At 34.5% G+C, this 13,488-nt stretch overlaps 1 long non-coding RNA gene across 1 annotated transcript; it reads left to right on the forward strand.

Annotated features, from left to right (window-relative positions):
- The first annotated feature begins 2,979 nt into the window (after positions 1-2,979).
- LOC311588942 lies at positions 2,980-8,359 on the forward strand. The gene is made up of 3 exons (XR_014776369.1): positions 2,980-3,004; positions 3,933-4,021; positions 8,223-8,359. It is a non-coding gene; the product is annotated as an uncharacterized lncRNA (long non-coding RNA).
- Positions 8,360-13,488: the final 5,129 nt, after the last annotated feature.

A 13,488-nucleotide genomic window follows, 5' to 3' on the forward strand; every position in this document is an offset into this window, starting at 1 on the left:
TGGAACTGTTAGTTCTTTGTGTCTCTCTTTGAATAATAATACACATAATCAAATAAAGTCAGTGAAGTGTGCACAATCATATTATTTAACACTGTTTGTGACGCTTTGTGCTGGCTCTTTGAAAGTAAAAGAAGCTTGTGTCCTCATTGTAGAGTAATAAACATGAGCAATTATGCATGATTATGGAGATTAAGTTCTAATTAAGGCTCAATTTCAATAATATACTCACCCACAAATCTTTTTAAGTTTTCAACGACATGAAAAAAGATCAAGGTAAGTCAAAGAGCTAATACCTTTTGTGAGTAATGATAAAATAATTTGACCAGTGTTCTGCACATATGGCAGTACTCTGGCAGTGTGGTACATCAAGAGCTTAACTCTGTTTGCCTTTATATAAACAGAGTTATCTTTTTGTGACATTTAAACATCAAGACGTATTTTTACATCTAATGGCCATAGTAACCACTCACAAATATGCTTGTTTGTTACTTATATCTATAAAAGTATATTCTTTCTATGTTTTCTGAAAAAATATTAAGAGCATTTTATGGAAAAACACTGTTTGAATTCTTACAGAAAACTTCAGTAAAAGTAGGTATGATTATAATATATTTTTAATACCTACTGGCACCACCCTTCTTATTGAAAGATATTATTCATCCCATATCAGCTGGAAGAAATCTTAAAAGAGTGATGTCCCATTTCCTTTAAGTGAGATTGGGTAGGATTTTAGTTGCTTTCTTAAGCTATAGATATTTATTTTCATTGGGAGTTGTTTATAAGTTGTTATTGGTCTTATTTAGAGAGAAAACAATGTTGGACTCAGGGATGTCTCTCTTTTACTTTATCTTTCTTAAGTTTGGAGATATGAGATGAAAAGAAAGAAGGTGAAATGTAGAAATATATAGGAATGATAGGACAAAAAGTAGATTATTGGATCTACTCCTTTTCTTTCCTATTTGGTGCATCTAAAATTCTGAATGTAAATCAGTATCTATCATATCTCATCTTATCAACTTAAAACATTTGTCTAGACATAAAAACATCTTAACCCCTAAACAACTAAGCTTCATTGTAAAAATAATTATCTAGCCTTCAACTCCATCAGAGACTTGAGAAGGAATAAAATTAATCACCTGAGAAACTGGAAGAACATGTTACCTTTGTAATTTCATTGTGTTTCATAATCATTATAACAAAATTATGAGATGTGCAGTATTTCCTTTAGTCTTTTAAAGAAATCATACTAAGTTTAAATAGGAAATATTGATGTAGAGACTTAAAACAAATAGATATTTCATATTTCTCTTTGTATATACCAAAACAGAGAAACATAACTTTTTAACTCACAATAATTTTGTTCATTTTGCTATTTGTTCATGTAAATATATGATATAAAAATTTCTTGTTTTGCCTTCCTTTAAGTCCTTAAAAATCTTTTTAAAATCCTCTAGATGAAACAAGCATAGTAAATAGTAAATGTTCATAGTAGTTATTATTACCTCCTAGTTTAACCAAATGTAGTTATATTCATTCTTCAAAAAGTATGAACTACAAATGATTACATCCCGCAAATATTATTTGTTTTGTAAGTTATGTCAGAAATTAGTTCTCAATATTAAACTGTTACCACAATGAAAACACTTCATCTTTCTTATTTATCCTCAAAGTATCACCTATGTGTTCTAGACCCCATGTAAAAGCAATGAGTTTTTAAAAATAAGAATAACAAGTATTTATTATAGACATGAGTATGTACCGAATTTAGCAAAGCAAAGAGAGCAACACAAGCCTGACTAAAATCATACATAGAGAATCAGGCTATCAATTCGTCCTTGTAATCAACCCTCAGGAAACTGTAGTAAGTGAATATTTCATAGACTCCAGAAAGAAAAGACAGTCTACACACGATTCTACGCATCCCAGATTTATAGTGCTGTTAGAAGTAAACCTCCAGGATCCATACAAGTTTTTTTAAATTAATTTATTCTTGTTACATCTCAATGGTTATCCCATCCCTTGTATCCTCCCATTCTTCTCTCCCTCCCATTTTCCCCTTATTTCCCTCCCCTATGACTGTTTCTGAGGGGGATTACCTCCCCCTGTATATGCTCATAGGGTATCAAGTCTCTTCTTGGTAACCTGCTGTCCTTCCTCTGAGTGCCACCAGGTCTCCCCCTCCAGGGGACATGGTCAAATGTGAGGCACCAGAGTACGTGAGAAAGTAATATCCCACTCTCCACTCTACTGTGGAGAGTGTTCTGTCCATTGTCTAGATCTGGGTAGGGGCCTGTATTGTCCTTGGCTGCTGCCTTAGTTTGAGCAGAAACCCTGGGCCCAAATCTGCCTGTCATAGTGATCTACTTGTAGCTTTCTAGGACCCTCTGGATCCTTCTACTCTAAGTGTTCATTGGTAGAAGAATGGATAAAGAAACTGTGGTACATATACACTATGGAATACTACTCAGCTATTAAAAACAAGGAGTTCCCAAAATTTGTGGAAAAATGGATTGAGCTAGAAATGATCATAATGAGTGAGTTAACCCAGAAGCAAAAAGACTCACATGGTATATACTCACTTATATCTGCATACTAGCCCAAGGGGCATGTCCCACGAAAGCCTTCACTTACCAGGAAACTGGGATAGAGGGGAGTACATCCTATTGGGTCTCTAGATGAGAGAGGCATGGGAGAATAGCAAAGTAGAAGGATCCAGAAGGTCTGTACAAGTTGTTTTAAGTTCCAAAAAGTGAACACTAACATAACTGGTTGAACAAATGTGGTTAGTATTGATGTTTTGAGGAACAAGCTAGAAGATCTTGAAATGTTATTTTTTTCTTATTCAAGTGCAGGAAGCAAGAGCTAGAAAAATAGTACTTGGAACTTGAACATAAAAGGAGAGAACACTGTACATATTTTATTTTTAATACCATGGTGTCTGCTTACTCCCACATAGGCAATCATTGCATCTTGACATCTGGAACTGGTACTGACCCAAACCAAGGTATTCAAGCATCCCACTGTGTCTTATATGGAATATTATTAAACCTGTTATAGAGATAAACCTATTTATAGATATTTGGCTAATGACACTGATTTTTACATTTATGAAAATATATTCATTATTGAGGCTTAAAGATTAACAGACTTAGTTCCTAATATATCTGAAAATTTTGCATTATCTTGCTTAAAACTTAAAGAAAAATTTACTAGAAACCAAATTAAAAGTTTTATTAATTATTCATGTAAAATGATATAATACAAATAATAATTTATAGTACTCTTTGCATATTTAATTTAGAAAAGCCTCAGAATGTCTCTTATAACAGAGTCTTCAAGAAAACACTACAGTTGTGGACTAACCTCTGTGAAACTGTCTGCTTGGCCTCATTATATTTCAGCAGATGGTTCTGTCAATGTGTAGTGAGTTACAAATTTCAACTTTGCTTCCCTTTTCCTGCTCTTTGACTAAAGATCAGAAATAATTGGATTAGAAGCACAATTCAATCACATCGGACAACTATACTCAATTATTTTATTTGTGACTGTTTTGTAGCAATAATTGTTTGCTGTTGCTGATGCTGAAAAATTTTCCATCTTTATACCTTTCATTGGCCTTATATTTTAATTATAATAGATTAATAGAGTAATAGATTAATTATAATCATAGCTGATATTTGATAGTTTTGTTCAAAATTAAAATAACTAATTTTATAATATATTGTCATAATTCATGGGGTGAAAAATGTATTACAGACAAGTCATTGATTTACTGGGTTTTTAAGACAGTAAAATTACCACTGAAAAATCTATTATCCTTATGTTTTATTCAGGAGCAGAAGTATACACATTAGCTTTATGACTTGAAAAGTGTTTCATATTGTGCTATTAATAAAATAGACTTAAGGTTCATTAATACATCTTTGATCTAGCCTTTTCTGTTGCCAAGTATCTGCTTCTTCCTTGCGGGAGCCACTACCACCAAGCTGGACAGGAGGAACGTAGGCTTTGAAGAGCTCAGGTGAGTGCCTAGGCAATGAACACATCTGAGAACAGCTTCAGAGAACTGGTTAAGTTTATTTGTGGTGGTATGTATTTCATAGAGAAGTAGTAAAGGTCTCTGGGGCAAGGTTTGTGTGGCTGTGTGTCACTGGCCAAGGCAGGAGTTTTAGAAGTTGCTTCTTCTGCATACTCACGGCCTATAGAGTGGTGTTGGTGGTGTTTTTGGTGTAGGTGGTGGTGTTGGTGGTGGAGGTGATGGTGTTGCTGGTGGAGGTGGTGGTGGTGGTGATGGTGGTGGTGGTGGTGGTGGTGGTGGTGGTGGTGGTGGTGCTGCTGCTGCTGCTGCTGCTGCTGCTAGTGGTGCTGCTGTTGCTGCTGCTGGAAACATGATAAGGTCAAAGAAGAAGTGAAGCCTGGTAACTTTCAAATTAATAAATACTTACTAAGATTTATGGTGGGGGAGTTGGCTTTGTAGCAACCAGTTTGGAGGGCGACCATAGTCAACTCCTCAGGTTCTCAGATGTGAGATATCCGCGGGTTGAAGCTTCCTTGGCGCTTCCTCCATTAGGGTCCATTCCTTCTAACCCAGGCCGTTGGGATCCAACACTATTCTACCTCACAGGAGAATTACTTCTTTAAAGGAGGAAGAACTAAGTAAACCTTCACACAATTAAGAATTAAGTTCACAGCAAATTTCATTTCTAAAATATGAGGCACAGAAGACTGAAAATATTATTTAATATAAGTTTTTTTTACTGGTTTTCACATCCCTACAATTGAATAATATGCATAATAAGTTTGTATTTTTTACATTCTTCACTTATTTGGCATTTCAGTAATAGTTATCTTAAACAGAGGCAATTTCTCCTATACCAAACCCATGGTCTTTGCCTTTTTCTCATTATTATTTACACCTCATATCCAGGCTTCTTTCAAGCCATAGAAGCTGAGCAGTGGGGTATCCCAGGTCTGTGGTTACTGATTCTCCTACTGACAAATCAATATCAAATATACGCCAGAAATATGATATCATCAACCACTTTTTCTCATTTCCACAGCAGGAGATAAAGTTATTTCAAGTTTCAGGGCATCAAATATACAAGTGTTTATCACAACATAATTTAAACAGACAAAGTAACGAACTGTTATTTTTTGACAATATTATAGCTTGTAATGGCTGATTTAACATTTTTGAAAAAATATGCTGTTGAAAGAAAAGTAGTTAAAAGAAAAGCCATTCATTATACATATACTCTTTCATGATGTATATTATTTAAATATGAGTCAGTCTATTCAATATTGTGAAATAAAATGTTTTTTTCAATGTGTTTTACTTTAACTTCTTTTAATTCTACTTTGATACACATATAGTTTTGTTTCTCTGGATTTATTGCTTACTCTAGGACTGTCTTTTCTCTTCTCTTTACAGGATCTGGACTTAGGAGTTACTTGTATGGATTTGTCGTAATATTTCCATTTATTCTCATTTTGATAGAATGAAAAATATTTGGAATCAAGTTGTTACTTGTTACTTATTCTGTCACAATGCAAAATCACAGTATCATAATATATAATGCATAACCTAATTTCTTAAACTCACACTAAATTTGGTAAAACATGAAAATAATTCTAACATTTTTAAATGGTATCTAAAATTGATAGGGCATATATTTTTAAACCAAAAGAGAACCCCTTTTGAGATTAATATAATTGCATCACTTTTATCCTCTCCTTTTTCCATTCCCACACACTCATGCACTTCTCCTTTATCTTTTTCAAATTAATGCCTTATTGCTTTCATTATTTGTTACTACATATGTGTGTGTGTGTGTGTGTGTGTGTGTGTGTATGTGTGTGTGTGTGTGTAAATGTGCACATTCCAAAGTAAAATCTTTTCAGTCTGTATGCTATAATGTTTATGTTTGTCTTCAGGGCTGAAAATTTGATATTGAATATGGTCATTCAATATTAATATAAATATTGGTGTACTCTTCCCTGGGGAAAACTATTTCTACCAAATTCAACATTCCTTAGTTGCATGTATTTCATTGTGTTGATTTTTCCACACAAAAGGTTTGTGGGCTTTTTTCCCATCCACTTTGACCTGTGTGTTTCCTCTGTGCTCCTCTCATGTTTGGGCAGATGTTAGTGAGATTTTATGAGCATAGATTCTGATATTTCAAGGTACAATCTTAAAGCAAATGCTCTGATCATTGGGATTCTACAACATTTCCTTTCCCTCTCTGCAATGTTCCCTGAGTCTTAGGTACAGGGATGTTTATAAATGTAGACATTGTGTCTCTTTTTCATTAATAATCTGGAAATAATCTGAGTAAACAACAGGGTGCTTCTCAGTATTACACTGATTTTTAACATTTTCTCCAAAACTGCATCGTAATATTATTCGTATCACAGGAACACTTTGAAGTAACCTTGAGTGTACTGTGTTTATGAATCCTTGTCTACAATTTTATTCCGTGCCCTGTGCTGGAAAACAATTGAGACTCGAATGAGTCAAGATCAATGAGAGAAAAAAAATACTTTAATTGCATATATGTCATTCAGTCAGTATTTCTTCACATGCATTTGAACAAAATGGATTATAATTTTGAGCTCTAAGCACATTGTTCTATGACAGGCATTATGTTGATAAATTGATAATTTTAAATGAAATACCAAAGGCACATTACATCTCATTCTCCTTTTGAAAACTGCTACTTAAATTTTTTATTAGAAAAGCTTTCAGAATTTAGATATTGTTTGATTTTTTTAACAAAATGATATGTGGCATTGTAAGATTAAATTATCTAATACTTATTACTTATTTTATTTACCCATGATGTGGTACAAAATCCATAATATCCTCATGCACTGTTGTGAAAAAATCACTTAAATTTGTTAGTCATAATAGGTCTACATTTAGGTGTACCTTGTAAGTATTACAAGCATTTTGGCATTTACTACATGGGAAAAAATAGTGTCATGCCTACACACATGGAAGAAATAAATCAACTTGTGTGGTTAGGTTCTTTATCAGCTAATGGAGCTGCAGATGTTTTAAGCACTGTTTTTCTTTAAATAGGGTAAATAAAAATGGTATTCAGTGACAAGGAAGGTTATTCAGTGTTGTCAGAAAGAAACTTGAAATGGCTATAATCAGAACCAAATAAAACACATGATTCTGCCTTAGAAAGTGAATCAGAGTTCATCATTCGAACAGCTCTCAGCAGTTTAAGTCTATTCAGACGATGTTTATGTTGTGTTTCAAATTTGAGCATGTTGGAATCATTCCTTAGACAAGACAGATTTTCACTCAGTAGGAATTGGACTTCATCCAGGTGGCTGGCACAAGGCCTCAAATAAATGCATGTTGAAGAGTGCTGCTCTGCCACTGCAGTGTTAAATTAAACTTGACACTCTTAACAAAAAGATTCATTATTTGCATACTTTCGGGAAATCGGATTTGTTCCCACAGTTCTCTGCCTTTGGTGCTCTGAGCAGCTGGTGTAAAATAAAATCTGTTTGTGCCACCTACATCTATTACTCATAATTAATTCTTATGAAAATACAAATATTTACAAATCACCATAATCTACTAGTGAAATTAGTTAAATCATTGGCAACATAATTTGAGATCACATTATTATTCATTTACCAGCCATGTGAAAAATTCAATAGTTTGTGTTAGGGTGTATCCTGTTTTTGAGATTATTCTCATTCTCCTATAAAAATAATGGCAGCCAATACTGAAGGTTCTTTAATTTACCTTTAGATATATTGCTTGCATTTTGACCTCCTAATTATACTCCAGAATTAAATTTTGGTGTCATCCTGGGGTTGACATTCTTGCAGTATTCCTGCTAGGTGCTTCGTGTTCAATGTCACATTTATATTCAATATTGTAAATTGAGAGTGGCTGTGCATACATCCTCAGCAAACATTGATGGGGAGGTGATGACTCAGTGTGATTACTTAAAAATGAAGATGAAGGCCTTCTTCCAGATGGTTGCCACTTTCTTCACTGCTTGGTGGTGGTGAGTAAGCACCAGTGTCTGTTCTTCTCTTTTACCGAAATGTAATTTACTGTATTACTAAAACTATATTGTCTTACAGAAAAATACATCTTCATAATTTTGTGGTTTTTCTAAGTGTGTGTAAATAGTATATTTATTATATATAGATATGTAATTTTTTTCATTTTTTTCTTTTATTGAAAATAGAAATGATCATAATGAGTGAGTTCACCCAGAAGCAGAAAGAGTCAAATGATATATACTCACTCATATCTGAACACTAGCCCAAGGGGCATGTCCCATGAAAAATCTTTAATTATCAAGAACGTGGAATAGAGGGGAGGACATCCTATTGCGACTCCAGGTGAGAGAAGTATGGGAGAATGGGGAAATAGAAGGATCCAGAGGGTCCTTGAAACCTGTAAGAAGAACATTATGATGGGCAGATCTGGGCCCAGGGGTCCTGCTCAAACTATACCACCAGCCAAGGACAATATGTCCAGTAAACTTCCAACCCCTACCCAGATCGAGACAATGGACAGGACATTCTCCACCATTGAGTGGAGAGTGGGGACTGACTTTAACGCAAACTCTGGTCCCCATATTTGACCATGTCCCCTGAATGGGGAGACCTAGTGGCACTCAGAGGAAGGATAGCAGGTTACTAAGAAGAGACTTGATACCCTATGAACATATACAGGGGGAGGAGGTCCCCCTCAGTCACAGTCATAGGGGAGGGGAGTAAGGGGAAATGGGAGGGAGGGAGGGAGGAACAGGAGGATACAAGGGATGGGAAAACTATTGAGATGTAATATGAATGAATTAATAAAAAATAAAAGTTAAAAAAAAGAAAATAGATATTTGTTTCACATAATATACCCTAATTACAACTTCCCCTCTTTCTCCTCCACTTAGTGTCTCATCACCTCCCCTTCCATCCTGACCCACCCCAGCCCCCGCCACCTTCTCTCATTATAAAACAAACAAACTTTTAATCTGGGTTTGTGTTTACATCTTTCCTTTGGTAGTCTGTAAAGTACTTTCCTATATCAAAGATATTAGAACACAGACGTAAAGGATCCTCTATGTAGGCACCCATTCCACTTGTCCAGGTTCAATAGAGTCTATAGGTGTTGTCTTCAGCAACAGTGTTTTGCTTTCAGTATGTGGAGTGTAACCTGTAGACTTGGCAACACCCTGAGTTGTTTCCGTGTTCCAGTAGGACTCCTTTGGTAAACAATTCAAGTAGATGTAACTAAATCCTGCTACTGGCAGCCTAATATGATGACAAGAGATAGAGAGCTGAGGCTTCGCCTTCCAGCTATTAGACAATTTCATTTATATTCCCTTCACATACTACACCTTGACTGGCTTTTAATTTTAGCTATCTCTTACCATATTCTCCCATGCCACCTTTCTTTTATTTGCACTTGATCCTCCCATTCCAGATGCCCAAATCTATCCATAAATATGTGTTCTGTAACCCTTTGCTAGAAATATCTAACTGTTACATATTAGTTCATCATTCTGTAACTAACCTGTTACTTGCTGCATTGATCTTAGCAATTCTGAGTAGTAAAAAGATAAAAATCTCAAAGTAGCTTTGATTTGAGTATCTCTGACTAATTATATAAAACATTTCTTTATTTCTCAACTATTTCAGTTTCTTTCTTTCTTTTTTTTGAGAATTCTCTGTTTAGAATTCCACTTTATAACTACATTATTTATTTCCCTGATATCTAGAGTTTTAGGTTTTTTAAAATATATTTTAGACAATAGCCCATTACTGGATGTGTCGTTAGTAAAAAATCTTTTCCCTTTTTCCATGCTGCTGCTTTATTCAATGGACAATGTCCATTACTGTGCAGAATATTTTCAGTTTCATTAGTACATATTATTATTTGTTAAGCTTAGTCCCTGTGCTGATGATGTTCTGCTCAGAAAGTCTTTTCCTGTGCCAATAAGTTCGATAATAATTTCTTTTTTCTTTCCTATTAGATTCAGGAAATCTGGCTTTACATTTTTAGAGGGTTTGTTCCATTTTGAGCTGGGTTTTCTGCAGGGTAATAAGTATGGATCTGTACAGATTCTTTACACACTGCCATCCAGATTGACAAACATCATTTGTTGAAGATGTTGGTTTTTTTTTTTCAGTGTGTATTCTTGGCATCTTCATTAAAATTCAGATGTTTATATAACTATGGACATGTGTCTGGCTTGAATTTGATACCATTGAAACACTTCTCTCTCTTTGTGCCAATGCCATGGTGTTTTTATTACTATTGTTTTGCAGTACAATTTGCATTCAGGTATAGTGAATTTTTTTCTTCAAGATTTATTTATTTATTATTATGTATACAGTGCTCTGCTTGCATATACTCTTCCAAGCCAGAAGAGCACACCATATCACATTACAGATGGTTATGAGCCACCATGTGGTTGCTGGGAATTGAACTCAGGACCTTTGGAAGAGCAGGCGGCACTCTTAACCACTAAGCAATCTCTCCAGCCCCAGGTATAGTGAATTTTTATCTATCCTAAGTTTTTGTGTTTCTATATGAAGGTAAAAATTGTTCTTTTAAGATCTGTGAAGAACTGACTGTATTTACATTTGGATTACATTGAATATGTGAATATATTTTGGGTAGGCTGTCAGTTTTTGCTATATTAATCCTAATAAGCCTGAACATGGAATATCTTTACATCTTCTGATATCTTCTTCAATTTCTTTCTTTAATATCTTGACGTTTTCATCACACAATTCTTTCAGTTGTTTTGGCTAGAGTTAGCTCAGGATATTTTATATTACTTGTGGAAATTGTAAAAGGTACTGTTTCACAGATTTTTTTCTCAATCCATATATCATTTGTATATAGAAAGATTACCGAATTTTTAGCCACTTTGCTCAGAGTACTTATCAGTTTAAGAGTTCCCCAGTGGGATTTTGTTTTCTGTATAAAGTTGAGAATGATCCTTTCAGAGTCTGTAAAATATTGTTTTAGAATTTTGATCGGTATTGTATTGAATCTGTAGATTGCTTTTGGCAGGATGGCCGTTTTTACCATGCTAACCCTAGTGATCTGTAACCATGGGAGGTTTTTTTCCCCTATCTTTTGGTATCTTCTTCAATTTCTTTCTTCAGAAAACTTGAAATTATTGTTATACAGGTCTTTTACTTGCTTTGTTGCAGTTATTCCAAGTTGTTTTCTATTATTTGTGGCACTTGTAAGGGGTATTGTTTCTATGGTTTCTTTCTCAGTCCATTCCTCATGTGTATGTAGAAGTGCTACTGATTTTTTTCAGGTAATCTTGTATCCAACTATTTTGCTGAAAGTATTTATTAGCTTTAGAAGTTCCCTGGTGGAATTTTTAGCTTCACATATGTATGTTATCCTATCAGCTGCAAATAAAGATACTTTGACTTCCTCCTTTCCAATATTTGTTCATCTGATCTATTTCACTTGCCTTTCGGCTCTAGCCAAGGGTGCAAACACTGTTTTACTAGCTGTGGATAGAATGGGTCACATTTTCCTGCTTCTGATTTTAGTGGGACTTCTTTGAGTTTTTCTCCGTTTAAGTTGATGTTGCCTATGAGCTTTCTGTAACCTGCCTTATGATACGGATGTGTGTTCCTGATATCCTTAAATTCTTCAAGACTTTTATATGAAAGAGGTGCTGAATTTTATCAAAGGCTTTTTTTTTTGGCATCTAATGAGATGATCGTGTTGTTTTTGTCTTTTTGCTTGTTTATAGGATAGATTACATTTGTTATTTATGTATGTTGCATTATCTCTGAATCTCTGGGATTGAGCCTATTTGATCATGGTGGTTAAAAGTTTTTATGCGTCAGTGGATTCAATTTGAAAATGTTTATTTATTTGCTTGTTTGTTTATTCATTTATTTATTTAGAGATTTTATTTTATTTTTTTGGCAAATAATTTTATATTATTAAACATAACAAATTATACAGCAAGAAGAACCATGAAATAATCAGGGACCATATGAATATTACATTCATGGTGTTTTGGCTAATTGTATTTGGCAACCTTGTAGAAAACATCTTTCCTATCTTGGTGATTGTAAAATTCTGAATGAGAATCAATATATATCATATCTTATCTCTGTTAACTTAAAACATCTGTAGAGACCTAAATACACTTTAACCCCTAAACAACTAAGAATAATTATAAGACAAAACTATTTGGTCTTCAACCCCATCAAAGACTTGAGAAAAATACAAGACTAGAACAGAAAAAAAAGTCTCTCTTGTACAATGTATTCAATATAATAAATGGAGAGAAGAAGGAAGGATGAAAAAACAAGTAACATATAAAAGAGGGAAAACATTAACATATAAAGGTAGACCCATTATAATAGCACCTGTAGACAATTCAGTGAAGACTTTAAAGTTAAAAATAGTTCAATTGGATGTGCTACAGAATCTAAAGCAATACACATACCTGCCCTTTTTTTTTTTACTAATGAAGAGTATTTTAATAGAGCTGAAATTTTTCCCTTCTTTTTTTAAAATTAATTTATTCATATTACATCTCAATGATTATCCCATCCCTGGTATCCTCCCATTCCTCCATCCCTCCCATTTTTCCCTTACTCCCCTCACCTATGACTGTGACTGAGGGGGACCTCCTCCCCCTGTATATGCTCATAGGGTATCAAGTCTCTTCTTGGTCGCCTGCTATCCTTCCTCTGAGTGCCATCAGGTTTCTCCATCCAGGGGACATGGTCATACAAGCCTACAGAACACCAAACTTTCAATTATTCTTTGTGTGTAAAGGTGTCAAATCACAAAAATAAAGAAAAATATAGAATATTATTATTGTAGTTGAACAAAGTACTTCCTATTAATATATTATATGCCAAAGTATATACAAGTAAGACATAGGATAACCATTAATTCTAGTGCATAAATACTAGCTTGCAGTAGATGGCCAAAGTATATAAAAGTAAGACATAGGATAACTATTAATTCTAGTGCATAAATACTAGCTTGCAGTAGATGTAAACATGATTGGAGGCAATGTGTAGGATGTGAAACTGCTTTGTTTGAGGGTGTGTGATGTTTGTCTGCTAGAAAATGAACTGCTTTCTTGCAGGGTCATGATCTTTGTCAGTTGAAAAACATCCTGTATGGACTATAGAAGAGTATAAATAATCCAAATAACAAAGATCAGTTGCTTTTGAATAGCTTCACATTGTTTGCCTGTGCTTCCCTCGTCTTTGAGATGCTTCTAGAGACAAGTGCTCCAGAACATGCCTCTAGGTTCTGTTTTCTGTAGTGGTAGAAGCCTTTGCTGAATTGCAGGTATAATGTCTAACAAATCTTCTGGAAACCTGACAATGATGAGGGGAATTGCCTCAAGGAACTGTATCTATACAGGTCTACTCTCAGTGCCCTTTAAACTGCCTTTCTCTCCTATCTGGGGTAGATGGGCTAGAAGCATTATAAACCCC

Source organism: Acomys minous (genome assembly GCF_964271855.1).
Source record: "Acomys minous genome assembly, chromosome: 18".
In the NCBI taxonomy this organism is placed as follows: domain Eukaryota; kingdom Metazoa; phylum Chordata; class Mammalia; order Rodentia; family Muridae; genus Acomys; species Acomys minous.